The following is a 16864-nucleotide window of genomic DNA, read 5'->3' on the forward strand; positions in this document are numbered from 1 at the left end:
ACTCTGAGGCAATTTAATCAAAAGAAAAAAACATGTTATTTGCTGGCAAATACTGACTTTTTAGTGGGGGCCACATTCTGCATAATGCACCAGTCTGGCTGCACATCTGCCCATCCTGGGAGAGCAGGAGGGTGCTGTGGTGCTTGCGGCAGGCTGGGGAGACCCTCCCCAGCTTCTAGGCAGGACACTGGGCCAACCAGAGCTGAAACACCTACAGAAAGGTCCAGGCGAGATTTTGCCCATGATGGTGCCAGCGGTCAAAGGGGCTTAAAGACTTGTTTGATGCAACCCACAGGGTGTGAGGATACACCTCCCAGGAGCAACTGCTAGAAGCAACCAGCTTTTCTGTGCCAGTGAAATGGCCAGGACTTGGGAGGACGCACTCAGTTTGAGTACCCAGACCAGAGCACCTGGGAAAGGAATCTTGCTCCTGGTATGCAGAGGCCCAGCTGGAAGGCTGATGGAATGCAGCATCTCCAGATGGGCACCGGTGACCTCTTCCCTTTTGCAGGTCTTGGACTCTGTGGGATGCGTGGCCCAGAGCAGCTCCTCCATCGACACCAAACACCTGGCAGCAGCATGGAGGTCACCCGGGAAAAAGCTTTTTGCCAGGCCAAATTTCTGTGTGGACACCAGCAGCAAGGAGATCTGCTGGAAGGGGCCACTGCCTCCTGGTTTCATCCTTGCAGAGGAGCATCTCATCTAGACACATCTGCCTGCAGCCACCAGCTGAGCCAGTGAGGACACGGAGGGTCCATCATCTCCTTGTAGACCTTCCCTATTTCCGCCCAAAGACATTTTTGGTAAGCTTCTGCTCCTTTTTTTTGCTAAAAAGGAAAGAAAAAGGGAAGAGATGCACTTGATGTTAAGGAAATCTAACAAAGCATGCAGCAATCCAACTGCTTAGGCACATATGCCACCTTCCTTCTGCTCTGTACCAGAGAGGCTGTACCATATTTAGATCTGGCTCCATCTCTCACAAACTTGACCAACTGTTCCTCCACGGTGTCATCTTCGCTTGTTTACCCCCAAACTGTTCACTGAAATCCTCAATTTGCTGAGGGGAAAAGAAAAAAAAAAAGTAGGTTTTTATTTTTAATGACAGGAAAAGCACTAAATGCCAAGAAAGGCAGATCGCCACACTGCCACGTAGAGAGGTCAAAAGATCCCTTGGTGAGTCACCATCTTCATCAGGGACCTCCTGTATGTGCAGGCAGACATGCTTCCTAGAAATCACTCTGCTGCAGTAGCGGGGCCAGCCCTGTGCTCACTGCCAGGTCAGTGTCCGGCTGGCCAAGTCACCAGCCCGCAGGAAGCTCCTAAAGCAAGCATGCTTCCAGATGAGTGTCAAGTTTAGCAACCACGCATGAAGGCAGGCAAAGACCTGTGGTCACGTTTACTCTTGGTGCAGCTCCCCAAAGGAGCCACCCTGAACACTATGCTGCCCATCTGCAAAGCAAATGAGTGTGTAACAGCCTCCCTGAGAAGGAAAGGCTGAGAAGTCCAGCAAGAGGCAGATGTTACAAGTAGGAAACACTGGAAGGGACAGCAGAGGGCATTTCCGTACCTTCTTCATTGTGCTAAACCACTACAAGTTCACCCCAGCGTTTGGGCATCAGGAGCCAGGCAGAGATGGTCTTGCCCAATGCTTTCACCCATGGTTATATCATGCATGAGGGAGAGGTGAGCCCTTGTGCTCCCACACACAGTGGGGAGTCTTGAAGGCTTCTCATTGAACATCCACGTCTCTTCCTGGCTTGTCCTTGATGTCAAGATACTGCTGTCTACTGGAGAATCTGGTGGCAACATGTCCTGCAGCCTTGCAGGATAGTGCAACGTGCAGCATCTCAGCCCTCCCACCAGCTCTGGGGCTTGTATACCAACCTTTCTCATGCTTGAGGTAGATCTTACGGAGTTAAGAGCATTTTCTTGGCTTGCTGTGCTGGTGGAAGAGCGACTTACAGCACAGCAGATGGATGAAATTCTAATCTGGGTTTCACATGATTTATATAAATAGGCTTAGACGAGGTTGCGCATAGATGGTGTAGTCATCTGCCAGCTTTGCTCTGTTTACCTTAAGACCCTCTCCTCCCTTCCCATTAATCTTACAGAGAACCCCAGTAATGTCTAGTGTGTTCACAGTAACAAGTTGTCTCAGCTGGTGTCATCCTCCTGTGACCGCACAGCTCAGATCTGGCCTCCCAGTAATGCGAAGCAGCTTCCTGGCCACCTCAGTTACCTGGGGACAGCATTTACACTCATCCCTTAAAACAAAGGACAACTTGTCGAGGAGCACACCAGAGCCACAACTCTTCTGGTTGTCTCAGGAGACTGGGGAGGTGGGTATGGACCCTGCCTCATCCCCGCTGCTCCTCTGTCCCTTGCAGGGTGTCACGGGCTGGCACTGCTGCCAAGAAGGGGCTTGTGACAAACAGACGAAGGTCTGGCTGCCACGGGACTCCAGCATGCATCCGCTAAACTTCATCACACATTTCTTCTCTCCTAGAAAAAAAGTGACATGATCCCAGCAGAAAAAAAATAGAAAACTGAGGTGCTCTTTTCTTTACGTGGCCACCAGAAGCTGGCTATGCGATAGCTGCATCTTCCCTGTGTTGGATACAGCTTAGGGGGTTACTCCACACCTGGTGCAGAGGGTAGCAGTAGGGCTCTGCTTTTAGCATGTGTTAACCCCAAGACATCCCTAGGTCCGAGCTGCAGGAGCAATCAATACTGAAAACACCCCAGTCTAGGCTGAAGTGGGAAGACATAGGTTTCTCCATTTTGAAGGCCAAAAGCCAGACTGCTAAACAGAACAACACCTCCACTCACCTGTGGACCCAAAGTACCCTAGTCCAACACTTTGTCGTGTGGCACCTCTGCCTTTCAAGGCTCCAGCAAAATGAGCACCATCACAAAGCATCTGTGTAGTTTAGGGCAGAAACTGGCAGAAATGTCATTAAGTTTCTCCAGAGGATGCTCTGCTTGCATCCTTCATTTTACAACCTGATTTTCTATGGAAACAAGGTTTACACAGCCATACCACCCATGCACCCCTCCTTTCCACCTGTCCTTTTTTTTTAACACTTTCAGCCACACTGTACAGGGGCTCCCAGTTATTATGGGAATTTAAATTTTGTGAAGTTTGGTGGCTGATGAGTGCGTGTTTAGCTTTTACCAGCCAGCGAGAGCCCATGAGCACCCTTTACCCCACGACACAAACCCGTCGGAAACCAGGCTTTGCTGGTTTCCGCCGCTTATGGAACAAATTGTATTATTTGTATTATTGTATCCTAGGAGCCCTAGTTTCTGTCCTGCATTTAGTCCCTGGTATGAGTGGTATTTTCCATGGTCAGCCTAGAAGGAGGGAGCAGACTTTAACCCGTTCAGTGCAAAGAGCAGATTCCCACATCAGGCTGTTTCCATGCAACCCTCCCCATGAGAAAAAAAAGCCCTTGTAGGATCAAGGCATACATAGAGAAATCCTGGTGCCAGCACAGAGTTGCCTCTAGGAGAGGCGCAGATGGCTCAGGAGCAGCTGGGGAGGCTCCTGGGGGGCTGCGCGAGCCTTTGCAGCTCCTGCAGACAGTACTGTGCTTAAACCCCACCTTCAGCCAAAACTCTTTGATTCAGCCTCTCTTTTCCAGCCAGACATCATAAAGCAGCTCTTTGTCAGCTGGGCTAAGGTGCAGGTCACCAAAGAAATTAAGAAAAAGAGACTTCTCAAGAGACAAGGCAGATAAAAACTGTATGTTTTGGGCTAGTTTCCCTGCTTGTGCATCTCTGGTGGAGAAGAGTGATGTTACACTGGCAGTTGGAGCTACCTCTACCCGGGGAGACACAAGCAGACCCAGGGTGCCTACTCTGGACCCCTGTGGAAGATAACAGGAGCTTCATCAGGCACCTCTGGCTTGAGATGGGCAGGTCAAGGCTTTGCAGAAGTGATATGTGACTTGGAGCTTCTTGGGTTCAGTTTGGTACATGCTGAAGGACCCTGAGTCAAGAAGGCAAGGACTCATGGAGGCTTTTGGGGAGATCACACCCATCCCAGAGTACATCTACCCTGGTCCTTGTGGATTTGAGTCCGTTACTGAGGTCCTCCTTAGCCAGCCTGAGCCACATCAACTACCCTTCCCACTCCTACATGGGTCTGTTGTCTGAGATCTGGCCCTAATTATGGGCAGCAGAGAGAAGAAAGGAAGCGCAGAAGGGCTAGAGATTCAGGTCAAGGAGTGGTGGGATCCTGGGACACTAGCAATCCCCAAGGGAGCTGCAAATATGCTGCATATGGGGGTTAGGAGAGATGCAAGGTGCAGGGCCACGTGGTCCATGGAGCCCCACGCTGTTAGCATCTCTGAGGGTGCAGAGCTAAGCTGGGCTGTTTGCAGTGTGGGTTGTGGCAGGCATGGGCCTGAAAAGCTGGACCATGAAACTTCTGTCAAGCTTGGAGACTCAGTTTGTCCTGCCCTGGGAAAGAAGAGCAAGTGGCAGATTCAGGGTACTGCCAGCAGAGCAAAATTTACAATGGCTGTTGGGCAAGCGCTCTTGCATTTCCCCAGTGTCCATGACGGTGGCAGATGAGAAACGTGTCATCCGGAAAATATTTGGGGTTTTCTTCTAACAGTTGCTGTCTCTGTGCTGAGGACATGCAAGAAAAAGGGCTGGATCTTCTGTCACAACCATTTCCCATTATTGCAATGCTTTAAAGTAAAAACCCAAACATTCCAAAAAAGACCGAGGAAGATGCCCATAAACCAGAGAAAATAACTTAGGGGATACAAAGCAGCTCATGGGTTTGGTTGTCATGTGCTCATGGGACGAGTGGCAGCCTCTGCCCTGGCATCACCCAGAGAAAGTGAGCCCTGGGCTCAGGACCTGGTGTCCCCTCCTGCTCCCACCACTGGATGGTGTGTACTGGGATGTATGGCATCTGAGCAAGCCCACTGCCTAATACGTCTCACCGTCAGAAAGGCTTTTCGCAGAGCTGGGGACACGACAACTGGGACAGACAAACTCCCCATGGAAAATCGTTCGGAGGGAAGGGGCAGCCTTCATCATCATCATCAACCATCACCAAGGCGGAGTTGGTGAAGGCAGCAGCAAGACCAAGCAGGTACGATCCCTGCCCCAGAACCCAATTTTGGGCTGAAAGGCAATCCTTTCACCTGCCAGGTCATCTCCACTGATGGAAATTCAGCCCCCACCGAAGCTGCACATGTTTCTCACTCAAGCCACAAATGACTTGTGGCTGGACTTGGTGTCAGAAGAGTTGATACATATCCCTCACAATGTTTCAAACAGAAATTTCTCCAAAAAGTTTTGGGTTCAGAATCAATTTTAGAACTGGATGACTCGATTATTCCTAGATTTTTTTCAGCCTTCATTTTGCTAATCCTTTTAAAAAGAGCCTGCTTAGTAATAATGGCAAAGATAGTCCCTTGGAGAAGTTTGAATAGCTTGTAGAGGTGATGCTTAAAAAATAATAAAACTTTTCTAGCTCCCAAGAGTGAAAAAAAAAAAAAAAATCACATTTGTCTAGAAACATACTTACACCAGCAGGATTTTACCAGCATGTGAACCAGTGTTTAGTATGGACACAGTCTCTGAGGCTTTCCCTGGGTGTTAATAAAGTGACATTATTTCAGTCCCAAGCAGAATTTCTTACATCTTCGACAAATATCCTGTGACCAAGCTGAAAGCTTTGATGAACAGCACAGCTGATGCCCACAACAGATTATAAATCACTGCTTCCCCTTTGCAAGACAATGTTGAGTTAAGCACAGATTTCAGTGTGAACCATTAAGCACAAATCCAGACCTCAATCCATGCCATCATAAAAGCTTGGATGAAGCATCTACTGAAGCCTTTCTTGAGTGAGGGACTTTCCTGAGCCGGGCACTGAGGGTCTTTGCCTCTCCCCTGGGATACAAAGGCATTGCCTCAGTTATCTCAGTCTCACAAGTCCCCATCGCCCCAGCGCTACTTGCACAGAGCTGTTCCCATTCACAACTCCTGTTCATTCACTCCAAAGCATTCCCGTTGGCCAGATATTTATCATTCTTGTATAACCCTCCAACTATTTTGCAGGGGTGGTAGGAGTGGCTTTTGGAAGACATTTGAGCACACACACAAATACAGGCCTGGGCTGCTGTGTTTTTGGACAAACAAATAAGTGCAACTTAATCAGAAGAAATGTTTTTATGGTAGCTACAAGTGGGAAGAGAGTATCCTAGCCCTGACAGAAAAAAAATCCCTGTGGGGATTTCTGGCCCAAAACCAACTGGACTAAGACCCTGCCTGTCCACCCCACTGATCTGCGTAGGCGAGGAATTTGAGAAAATAGGAAGCTTTTAAAAAATAAAACTAAGCAAACAAAATTCCCTTACCTTCATAAACAGTCTAAACAGCCTGAAAAGCAACACAGCTTCATGAGTCAGGCAATACGGCCGCTGGGCTGGGTCTCTCCAGCCCTGAGCTGGACATGCAGCACTGATGGAGGTGGCTGCTCCTGCAGCTCCTAGCACCCAGGGACCAGCAGCTTCTGCCCAAAATAGCCACTCACATATACATAAAAATACATCTCTTTTTACCCTGTTTATAACGCACCTAGGAAGGTCAGCCTGTCTGGGAGTGCTTTTCCTGGCTCCATGGCACGGTGGTAGCAGGCGAGCAGCAGCCCTGGTGTAACACTGTTGGTGGTAGCAGTTTTCCAGCCCCAGATAAAGCCATCCCAGACCCATTTGCCTCAACTTCCAAAACGGATGCTGGCAGGATCTGGCGTTCCTGCTGGTTACAGGCAGTGACAAGCTGTTTCTGTATCAGGATATGGTTTCGAGAACGCAGGTGAAGAATTAGCAGCTGCTGCTCAGTGAGGTTTCACAGACGGTTCAAACAGAGCAAGGTGGGCTTGGTCTGGAGCCAGGATCTGCACAGGGGAGGGAATGCACAAGTGGGGCACGGCTGCGATCCTAAGTGCTCTGCGAACATTGCATTGTCCAGGGAGCAGCATCCCAGCTGTGTGCTCACCCCCGGGCAGGGCAGCCTGCCCTGCTAAGGTCAGTAGGGCAGATGAGCTTAACACCTGGCAGCAGGTCCCAGCCCTGATCCCTCTGAAACTAGTGGCTAAAATTCCCATTTAACTTCAATGGGGCCAGGATTTGGCCTGGATCTCAACTAAATCCATGACTGTCAATGGCTTTGCTTGGGATTTAATTCCCTGGATTAAAGGGAATTTGCCCCACCATCCCCCAGGGAGCCCCGGCTCCCTGGGCAGAGCTCAGCGCCCGTGTCCCACCACCACTCCATTGTGGCCAATGAGAGCAAACCAACTTGATGTCCCCAGTTTTTAAACAAACAGCAATAAGAGAAAGACAGAAAGACAGGCAGACAGAAAGACAGGCAGACAAAGAAGAGCAGCATTTATTTTCCCTGCAGCTGTGCTCTCCCGGACAGAGGATTTCTGTGGCAGGACAATAACGCTTTATATGGTGAGGTTAAGTTTCAGTTACTTGAAACTATCAGCTCTTGTGTTCAAATCATATTATTACCTCCACAATCAAACAAGGCTTCCCCATCGGCAAGTATTCGGTCATGCTGTTTAAATCGGACACAGAGACCAAGCAGGGCTGGATTTAAAGTGATCTAATGGGAGGTGCCCAAGGTCGCTTTGGGGAGGCGGGGTACAGCCATTGTGTTATTCACCCTGCTGGGCTGCCCAGACCCTTTCCTGCAGGGGAGAGGCAGGTCCCACATGCTGAGCCCCATTCCTAAGAAAGAGGAACCCAAAATCAAGCTCTAGAATTGGGCTTTTGGTTCCCAAATATCCCCTCTGACAGTGATGTGCAACTGTCTAGCATCAGTTTTGGTTCTTTCCAAAATACTTAAGGTGTCTTCAGGCCCAGTGAGACATTTCCAGTAGACTTGCACTTCATCTTTCTTGAAGCAAACCTTCAAACCAGTTCTCTCCTGACTATTGCCTCTTCGACCAGCAGATTGCAGAGGGCAGCATTTCTTCTAATTATCTATCCAAATGGTCTCTGTGACCCAAGTGGACAGAAACAGTACTAGATCCCATCAATCCAAGCTAGACCCAGCTTGGGAAGTTACTTAATATCTGGGCACATCCCACAGTCAGCAGTGCTAAACATGTGATGAAGCCAACGCACATTTCAGAGCTGTAAAGCTAAAGATAGCAGATGCTACAGCCTGAGAGGTGCTTCTGAGCTACGACTGCAAGGAGGTGGCAGGAGCGCAGGGAAGCGCGTGCCAAACATCACCTGGAGAGGCAGTGGGTGACCAGGAGTTTGCATTTGTCCCCATTCAGGGGACAGGGATTTACAGACCATCCCTGTGCCATGCAGATGCTCAGAGACAAGGGGAACATCCCGGCCTGACATCTCACTACACAGGTGTGGAAGGCAACCAGCAGTGGAACAGGAGGAAAACAAGTTGCCTGCATCTTGTTTATTTGTACTGAAAACCACTGCTCCTCCATCCAGCCTCACCCCGCCGGCTCCACTTTCCCTCTGCCCAAGCCCAGCGAGTGCCTCGGAGCCACGGTTACAGAGAGGAGAAGCTGCTGGTAAAAATCAATGATGCTTCAGCAATAAGAAGCAACCAGTTACTGGCTGCTGCCAGTACTTTCTGCAGGCAGTGAAGCAGTCTGCTGCCCGATCCAGGCGAGCTCCTCACAGAGCTTAGCAGACACCGCGTAATTGCATTTGGGTTTCAGACACAGCATGACAGCCCTTCCACTGGGCACCCTGGGTACCGGCTGAAGCCCGGCTGATGCCGTGCCAGCATTGGCTCTGTCTGTCTCCTAGGTAGGATGCGGAGATTCATTAGCAACAAGCTGTGTGGAAAGAGCAGGCAGCACCGAAGGAAACAGCCTTATGAAACACACTCATGGGCTGGGGATACTTTACCCATCAAGGTACCATGGCTTGTCCCCCACAACTACTCCAAACAGACACTCCAAGCTAAAATCACTTCCAAAACATCCACTTTTGAACCCGTTTTGCTCTTCCTCACCAGTAAATAGTCTCTGGCACTGCTCTGCACCAGAGCAGACGGCTCCTCTGAAAGAAGCAGCTGAGCTGCTCTTGCAGCAGGATCCTGCAGCCTTCATAGCACCAGTGGCCCGGCTGGCTGCTTCTGCCAGCCAAAACCTGGGTGTTCCATCAGCCCCTGTACCAATGCAGTCTGGCATGGAGCAGGCACCAAGCCTGGGAGCTGTGCTTGGAGCTGCTCCAGCTCTGCACAAGTCTCCAAGGGAAGGAAACCTGTGGCTCCCATGATCTGATCCACCCCCTTGTCCTGAGGTAAGATATGTCATTCTCCATTGAGGAGCTGTAGGATGAACACATGGCGTGAAACCTCCCCTGCAATTAGTTTGCTACCTTGCAGTCTTGACTACCAAAGGAAAAGATGTTGCATTATCAGACCCCAGTGCACAGTCCTGGCTCTCAGGATTTATCTCATGCCTGGGAAGGGAAGGTGCGGGAGCCATACGGAAACCCCCGGTGATGCACACAGGCAGTGAGCTGCTCAGAGCAGCCTTCTGGGCTGCATGCAGCAACGCACTAAGGAAACTCCCAAATGCATGAGGCTGGGGCATATGTCAACTCAGCCTGTGGCTCCTTTCAAACTAAAAGGCTTTTTCTCCCACCCAACTTCCTTCCCAATTCCTTGGGATCTCAGTCCAGGGGAAGGAGGAGGCCAGGAGAAAGCAGAAATGCAGAGGAGTTAAGCAGCGCCTTTCTAAAAGCAGCGCCTTTCTAAAAGCAGCGCCTTTCTAAAAGTAGCATCAACATTTCCACAAAGCAGGACTGACTCTGCCTCAAGACCAGCACCTGGGGTCTGAGTCCCAGATTCATACGCCTCTTCCTAGATCTCCCTTAGGTCCTGTCCTAACAAGCACCACCAACCTGAGCTTGTTGGCTGGCTCCTCAATGTGAGGTGACATCCTGGCCTTTTCAGGTGAGCCCCAACTGCTCTGCAAGGAGCGGAAGCTTAGCTGGGCTTTCTGCATGAGCAAGCTCTGCCTGTCCCTCCAGGGGCACAAGCCAAGAACCAGAGTCGTTGCAAACAGCAGCTCAGTTCGAGGCAGGCAGATGCTCAGGGGATCGTCTAGACATGATTGCCATTTCATATGCCTGATTTCACATCTTCCATCTTCAAGTAGCTCTTAAGTAGCTTGATTTAATGATCCAACACATTTCCACCCAAGCCCCAGGCTATGGGGAAATTTGCACAGGTGTGGCAGTGTTTCATTACACAGCAAGATGCAACAGCTCCCAGCCGCGCACAGGAGCTTCCCAGGGCTCCCAGAGTGCTCTGGACGCTATCGCTGCATTATCTGCTGCTCAAGATGCTCAGCTTGCAGCCAACGTAAGCCTCAACACCTCTCAGCTCACCATCATCAGGTGGAGGAGCCGGCACAGGTCCGAAGCATGGCCATGTCCCGTGGCAGTGGTGGAGCTGAGCATGGAGTCTACCTCTCCCCTAATTGCTTCATCTTGTACTTGACACCACGTGGTCACCCAGGGCATGAAAAAGTGCAGGGTTAATGAGCTAAATGCCATAATTATTTAATATAATTAACCACCGGATTGAAATGGGTTCGTTACCTAGATGATAGTCTGCTAGACATCTTCCCTGTTCTTCTTAGAGCACTGGCCTGAACACAGGAAAGGCTTTGCCACATCTTCCCCATTGGGGGAGCAGAGAGGAGGAAGTCCTGCTTTTTTTTTTTTTTTTTAAATTGATTTTATTTTCACAGACTGTTGATCCTGAATTCAAAGAGAAGCCATCTCTCATCTCAGGCTCTGGCACTGCAGGATGCCAGAACAACCGTGGGTTTCTGGATGGCCAGCATGGGTGCTCACACTGGTTTGGATCAAAGCAAGGGAGGCAGCCGCCTTCCACAGCCCCATCAACTGCTTCCCAGGGCCATGGTCAGCACCCTTCCAATGGGGCTAGTGAAATTAATTGCCTCCATCCTTTGGTGTTTCATGTGAGACAGCTTACAAGAACCATCCATTCTGCATTTCTCCCCCTTCCCAATGCAAACCAGATGATTTTAAAGCATCTTTGGCACTCCAATGGAGATGCTTTTGATGAACCTGCTTCTCGCTCTTGCAAAAGCAGCCCCCACATGGGAGGAGGGACGGGACGGGGGTCCTCCCTGCCCCACACACAGCGGATGGGCTCTGGCCACATGCAGCCCTTGCACCAGGCCTGTAACGTTTTTTCAGCGCTCTTCTGTTGTGATTGTGGGTTGGAGGGATATCTCACAGCGTGCTGAGGCCTGGGTTCGTTTTGCCAGTGATTGATTCAGCCCAAGGGAGCTGATCTGCATTAGGAGATCCCCCCTTGTGCTTCAGGTGCAGCTGGAGAACATCATTACATCTGTAAATGGGGAAATCCTCATCTTGCAGGGCTCTGGGGTCCAGAAACAGCCATACAGGGTTCATTGTTCAGGCAGAGCTCATTTACTTTGAGAAAAGCAGCCAAAGAGCCAGCTTTCTCCTTTCATCTCTTCCACTCCTACAGAGCCATCCAAACCCACTGCTGTGACCCACAAGCCAAAACACACCGTGAGGCTCTTGGGGCTTTGACCAGAGCCACCAAAAGCTACATTATTGGCCGAGCTGGCTGGCTCCTCGCTGAACAACATTGCCTCCGCGTTTGCAGACACTGCCTGTAACAGGGTACGAGGATGAAGACATCATTGGCAGTGTTTTGCCTGGGCTCCCTTCCAGCAGCCCTCGCTGCAAGGAGGGGGTGACCGATTCCCGGAGCAGCTCCGTGAAGTCATTCTCTCCCGAAGTGCCTTCTCTTCCCTGACATCATCAGCTGGGGAAAGCAGGCACAACAGCAGTCCCCTGTTGCAGGACTTGCTTCCGAAGGCGCCAGCAAACGGTGCCTCACTGCTCACAGAGAGTTGGCTGGCACCCCAGGGAGCATGGCTGGGTGCTCCTGATACCTTTGCTCCAAGTAAACTGCCATGGAGAAGTGGCCCCAGAGGGCTGATGTTTGGTGAGCTGGGTGACACTGGTGGGAAAAGGCTCAGAAAAGGCAGAAAGGAAACTACTCACCCAGCTCAGTCCCTTTGGTTGAACCTGGCTTGGGAGCACCTTCAAGCTCTGGATAACCAGGAGTTCACAGGCTCAGCAAAGCCTCCCTCTACCCTGAGGTCAAGGTCCTGCAGTGGAGACCCGTGTGGTCCATGTGGATGCAGAAACCTTCATTTAAATGAGAGAAATGTGGCATTAGTGATGAACGTCTTCCAGAGGGGCTCCAATGGGAAAGGAGGGCACACCCCTTATTGCAGCTGAGATTTTTCCTCCAGTCCCTTTGATGCCCAGTAAAATACCCAGGCAGAGAGGGCAAGGAGCTTTCCTGGAGGATGCTGGACCCTGGGAGCGGGTTATCCCCCAGACCCAGAGAGAGCAGCTGGGAGTAGCTCCCAAATTAACAGGAGTGGGGGCTGAGCTCCTGTGTTGGAAGTATTTAGATTTTCTGGGCTGGCATCTTCACCTCCTTGTCCACCCCAGCAGCACCCAGTGTGGTTTTACCCCAAGAGAGTCCCAGTATAGCTCATCCTGCAGTGCTGGGGCTGCATGCTGCCCTTCCAAAAGCTTTCATCCACTCAGGATGCCCCTGCCAACACGCCCACAAACACTCACCTTCTGCCCCAGTTTCCAAATCAAACATTTTAATTTAAGGCAGGATGAATTATTTCAAGGCAGGGGGGAATCACATGCAGAAAGTAGAATTTATCTTCCTTTTTCCAGAAATTAGCATGAGCCACTTCTTTACTCTTTAAACTTCTTAAGAGATTAACTGGAAAATGAAACATTTGGCCTTTTCATTACATCTCCTCCTTTCTTCCTTTCTTTTTTTTCTATGACAAAAAGAAAAGAAAAAAGAAAAAAATGTTGCAACCATTGGAAATAATTTACAAAAGGGAAGAAACTTTCGTTTCTCAACTACAACACAAGCAAGATTCGTAGTCCTTTTTAGCATCTTCACTCTCTATCTTCTTACTCCTAGAATCTAGAAGAAGGGGGAGACTTCTTGAAAAGATTTGGGAAAAAAAAAAGCTGGATTCCAGAGATCCTGGCTCCTTGTGCTCTAGAGAAGTTGCCAAAACGTACTGATATTTGAACAGTATACACTAGCACTGGAACCTTGTTGGTGGTGGAAATAGCCAAGAATTGATTTGAAATTAAGTGAGTTTGATGGTGTTTGTAGCTTTTTGTGTTCACTTTCATGCTGTCAGGGTTCAATAACAGGCCGAAACATAACCCTTGGGCTTGTAAGTCTCTAACAGAGGCAGTAATATTCGTCCAGGCTGGGGACAGCAGCAAAGCCACGTGATCAACTGCAGCAAAGCTGCATAACTGGGATTTGCTTGTTTGACTTCCAACCAAAGATAAAGTCAATTTGAGAATAAGCTTCCTCTGAGCAACTTCTATGATGAAGTCCAAGATAATCATGGATCTGTTTGCGGATGCTCTGCCAGCAAGGAAGGATGTACTCATGAACAACGGGATCTGTTCTGACTGCTGGCAGTCAGTTGTCCGTGGTTTATTCAGATGGCCAGGGGATACCAGCTTGGGAATGAGGTCTCCTTGCATGCCCAGACCTACAGAGAGAAAACACATAACATGAAGGTTGCATGTAGCTCAACATGCTTTAGAGGTGCTCCTTAACGGGCCTCCAAGCTCTTGCAGATCGAATGTGCCAAATGGTTTCAACCTAATTCCAGAGGTAACACCACCTACTCACATGCCAAAGCAGGGAGCAGACAGCTTGCTAATTAACGTATCTCCTTCATGAATATTACACTTCCCAAGGAGGAATTTGGTGCTCGAGCAAAAGACTGCTGAAAGCAAGCCAAGCTCGGTTGAGCAGAGAGGATGATTTGAAACTGCTGAGATCCCTCTGTCAGGGCTGGTGCTAAAGCCAGCCCCTGGTTTTCACACCTGCCAGGTGAGTCGGTGGGTGCTACCTAAGTGACACCTCCAAAACACACACAGAGCTCACAGCCACATCACGGGGGACACAGGAGAGGTGGTGGCAGAGACGGGGGTGGGGAAACACAGTAAACCAGAGGGTGTTCGTATTCCTGAACCTTCGTGACATTTGACAGTACCTGGGGCCTGACCTTTTTTAACCCACACCCAAATCCTTCCCTAAAACCTTCTGGGAGCTTCCTTAGGCTGTGATACCCTGCTGGCGCTTGCCCTAATTTCTGCCATAAGCAGCCACCCCGGGCAGTTGCCGACAGTCCCAACCATGCACAGTAATTACACAGCCCAGGGAAGGATTAGCACAGCTGCACACTCTGCGCTGGGAAGAGCCGGCTTTGCCAGCCCAATTGGAGCTGAGCAGGCGGGTTTCCCTCAGCCAGGGCTCCCAAAGCTCTCCCGTGACGAGGTGTTACCTCGGTCTCTGTTTGTTTCCACTGGCAGCCTCCTTTGATGTTGCCCCACAAGACTGAGTGGGGAGAAACCAAAGAAACCTCACTGAGATGCGTCTGGTATTCTTGGAAAGCAGCAAGTTCCCTTGGTGTCCTCCCCACCCCAGCATCCCTGCTCCCACTTCAGCACAGCTCAGATGTCCAGTCCTCCAAAACCCATGTAGCACCTAAATTCCCGTCAGTCTTGTGTATGGTTTAGATATTTAAGTAGAAATTGCGCTCCTAAACCCCTCCAGGAATCTCACTTTACTAGTTGTAATTGAACTGGACAGGGAAAGCCAGGTCTGACCACATTAAAAGGGTTCCTGCTTTTAACCAAAGTGCTGGAACTGCCATGCTGGGGTCGAAGGACTCATCATTTTGGCTGCCTGCAAACTCAGCTGCCGTGCTGACAGTGCTGGAGAGCAACCAACCAACAATCCCATCAACAACAACCACCAACAGTCCCATCATGGCCGCATTTGGAAGAGGCTTCCAGAGATACCAAACGGACACCCTTGGACTACAACACATGCTCTGGAGGAGGAGACAATGTCAGGATGTTTCAAAGGCATCATCTGCCAAGCCATGTAGCCCCCAGCATCAGCTGCAGCCCTTGCCCTACCAGTATAATACATGCCACCGTCTTTGCCACTCACGCCTAACCCCATAGGAGGTTAGCAGGTGTGCTGCAGAGGGAACAGGGACCATGCAAGTCCTTTGGCCCAAGGATCCTTAGGTCACCTACCATGAGAGAGGGTGGCACCCTGATTACCCCAGCAGAGAGGCAATAGAAGGAATGATGGAAAGAGAGCAGGATGGACCAGGGTTTGCAGAACAAATGAACCTTACCATTTTCCTCCCAGGTCAGCTCACAGGATGCTGGTAACCCTGCTGAGAGCTAACAGAGCAGCACTGTCCTTCAGGCTGGCCATGGCAAGAGAGCAAGCATGGTCTCATCTTCATCACTGGCCAAGCCAAAACACAGTCCTGCCCAGCTCTTGCTTGTAGGAGATCAAATTCAAGGGCTGTGTGTGAGCTCTCCCCACAGCCTGGCTGTTGGCATTTGGCCCATGACAAACAGCCATCCCAGCAGCAGACTCCAAGCTGAGACTAGATCCCACAGCAACCTTTAAAGCCACTTCTAAGAAAACACACAGCTCATGTTATTGCCCTGTGGGACAGGTAGAGACTTCAGAGACCTGCTCCGTAGCCCTTTCTGGACAGTCACCCTTTAAATTTAGCTCCTACTACAAATGTGCATGAAATCTACTTGGCAGAGCAAAAAAACATCCCAGAAAACTCACTCAATCTTCATTAGCATTTCTAGCACTGTACAAACAGCCTCCCTACCCTCTGGAAAGTCTGCCTTTCCCCAGCCAAAATGCTCCTCTGCAAGTCATTTGAGCTCTTACCTCAGAAAACTCCTTTCCTGCCTGCACACACAGGGAAGCAGCTGTAATTTGACTTTATTATGGCCGCGCACGTGCCGTTGCCATGGAAATGGCCACAATGCTACTGGGGCCGACTGCAGCACAGCCGGGCACAGGCAGGGACCACAGCCAGGCTCCTCAAGGCAGTGCTGCTGGAGAACCTCCCTTGGCCAAGTTGCTAAAAAAAAAAGAAAACACCCAACCAGCAGCAGTAGAACCCTCTCAGACTGGGGCTGAGAGGGTTTCATGGCTGCTCAAGCCCTTGGGGTAGCACCAACAGTGCATACACCAGGAGACAACTGGAGACCACTTGACATTTATCTTGGTAGTGATGCAGCTCTTGCTATGTCATTAGAGGGCCACCAAAATGATCCAAGGGCTGGAGCACCTTTCCTATGAGGCCAGGCTGAGAGAGTCGGGGTTGTTCAGCCTGGAGAAGAGAAGGCTGCGAGGGGACCTTATTGTGACCTTTCAGTACTTAAAAGGGGCCTATAGGAAGGATGGGGACAATCTTTTTAGCAAGGCCTGTTGTGACAGGACAAGGAATAATGGATTTAGACTAAAGAAGAATAGATTTAGACTAGACATAAGAAAAACATTTTTTACAATGAGGGTGGTGAAGCACTGGAACAGGTTGCACAGAGAGGTAGTGGAGGCCCCATCCCTGGAAACATTCAAGGTCAGGTTGGACGGGGCTCTGAGCAACCTGATCTGGTTAAAGCTGTCCCTGCTCACTGCAGGGGGTTGGGCTAGATGACCTCCAAAGGTCCCTTCCAACCCAAAGCATTCTACGATTCTATGATTATCAATGCACCTGCTTAATTTGCTCCACTGAAAAGTCATTAATAACCCTTAGGTAAGCTAAGGAACAAATATCCCCAAATGTTTCTTGTTCTTCAGATAACTATTCTCAAGGACTTGGTCTCTTCAATGGTTTGGCCAGTCAAGTCAGCCCTGTGAGGGTGTG

The sequence above is a fragment of the Pelecanus crispus genome, chromosome 7, assembly GCF_030463565.1.
Source record: "Pelecanus crispus isolate bPelCri1 chromosome 7, bPelCri1.pri, whole genome shotgun sequence".
In the NCBI taxonomy this organism is placed as follows: Eukaryota; Metazoa; Chordata; class Aves; order Pelecaniformes; family Pelecanidae; genus Pelecanus; species Pelecanus crispus.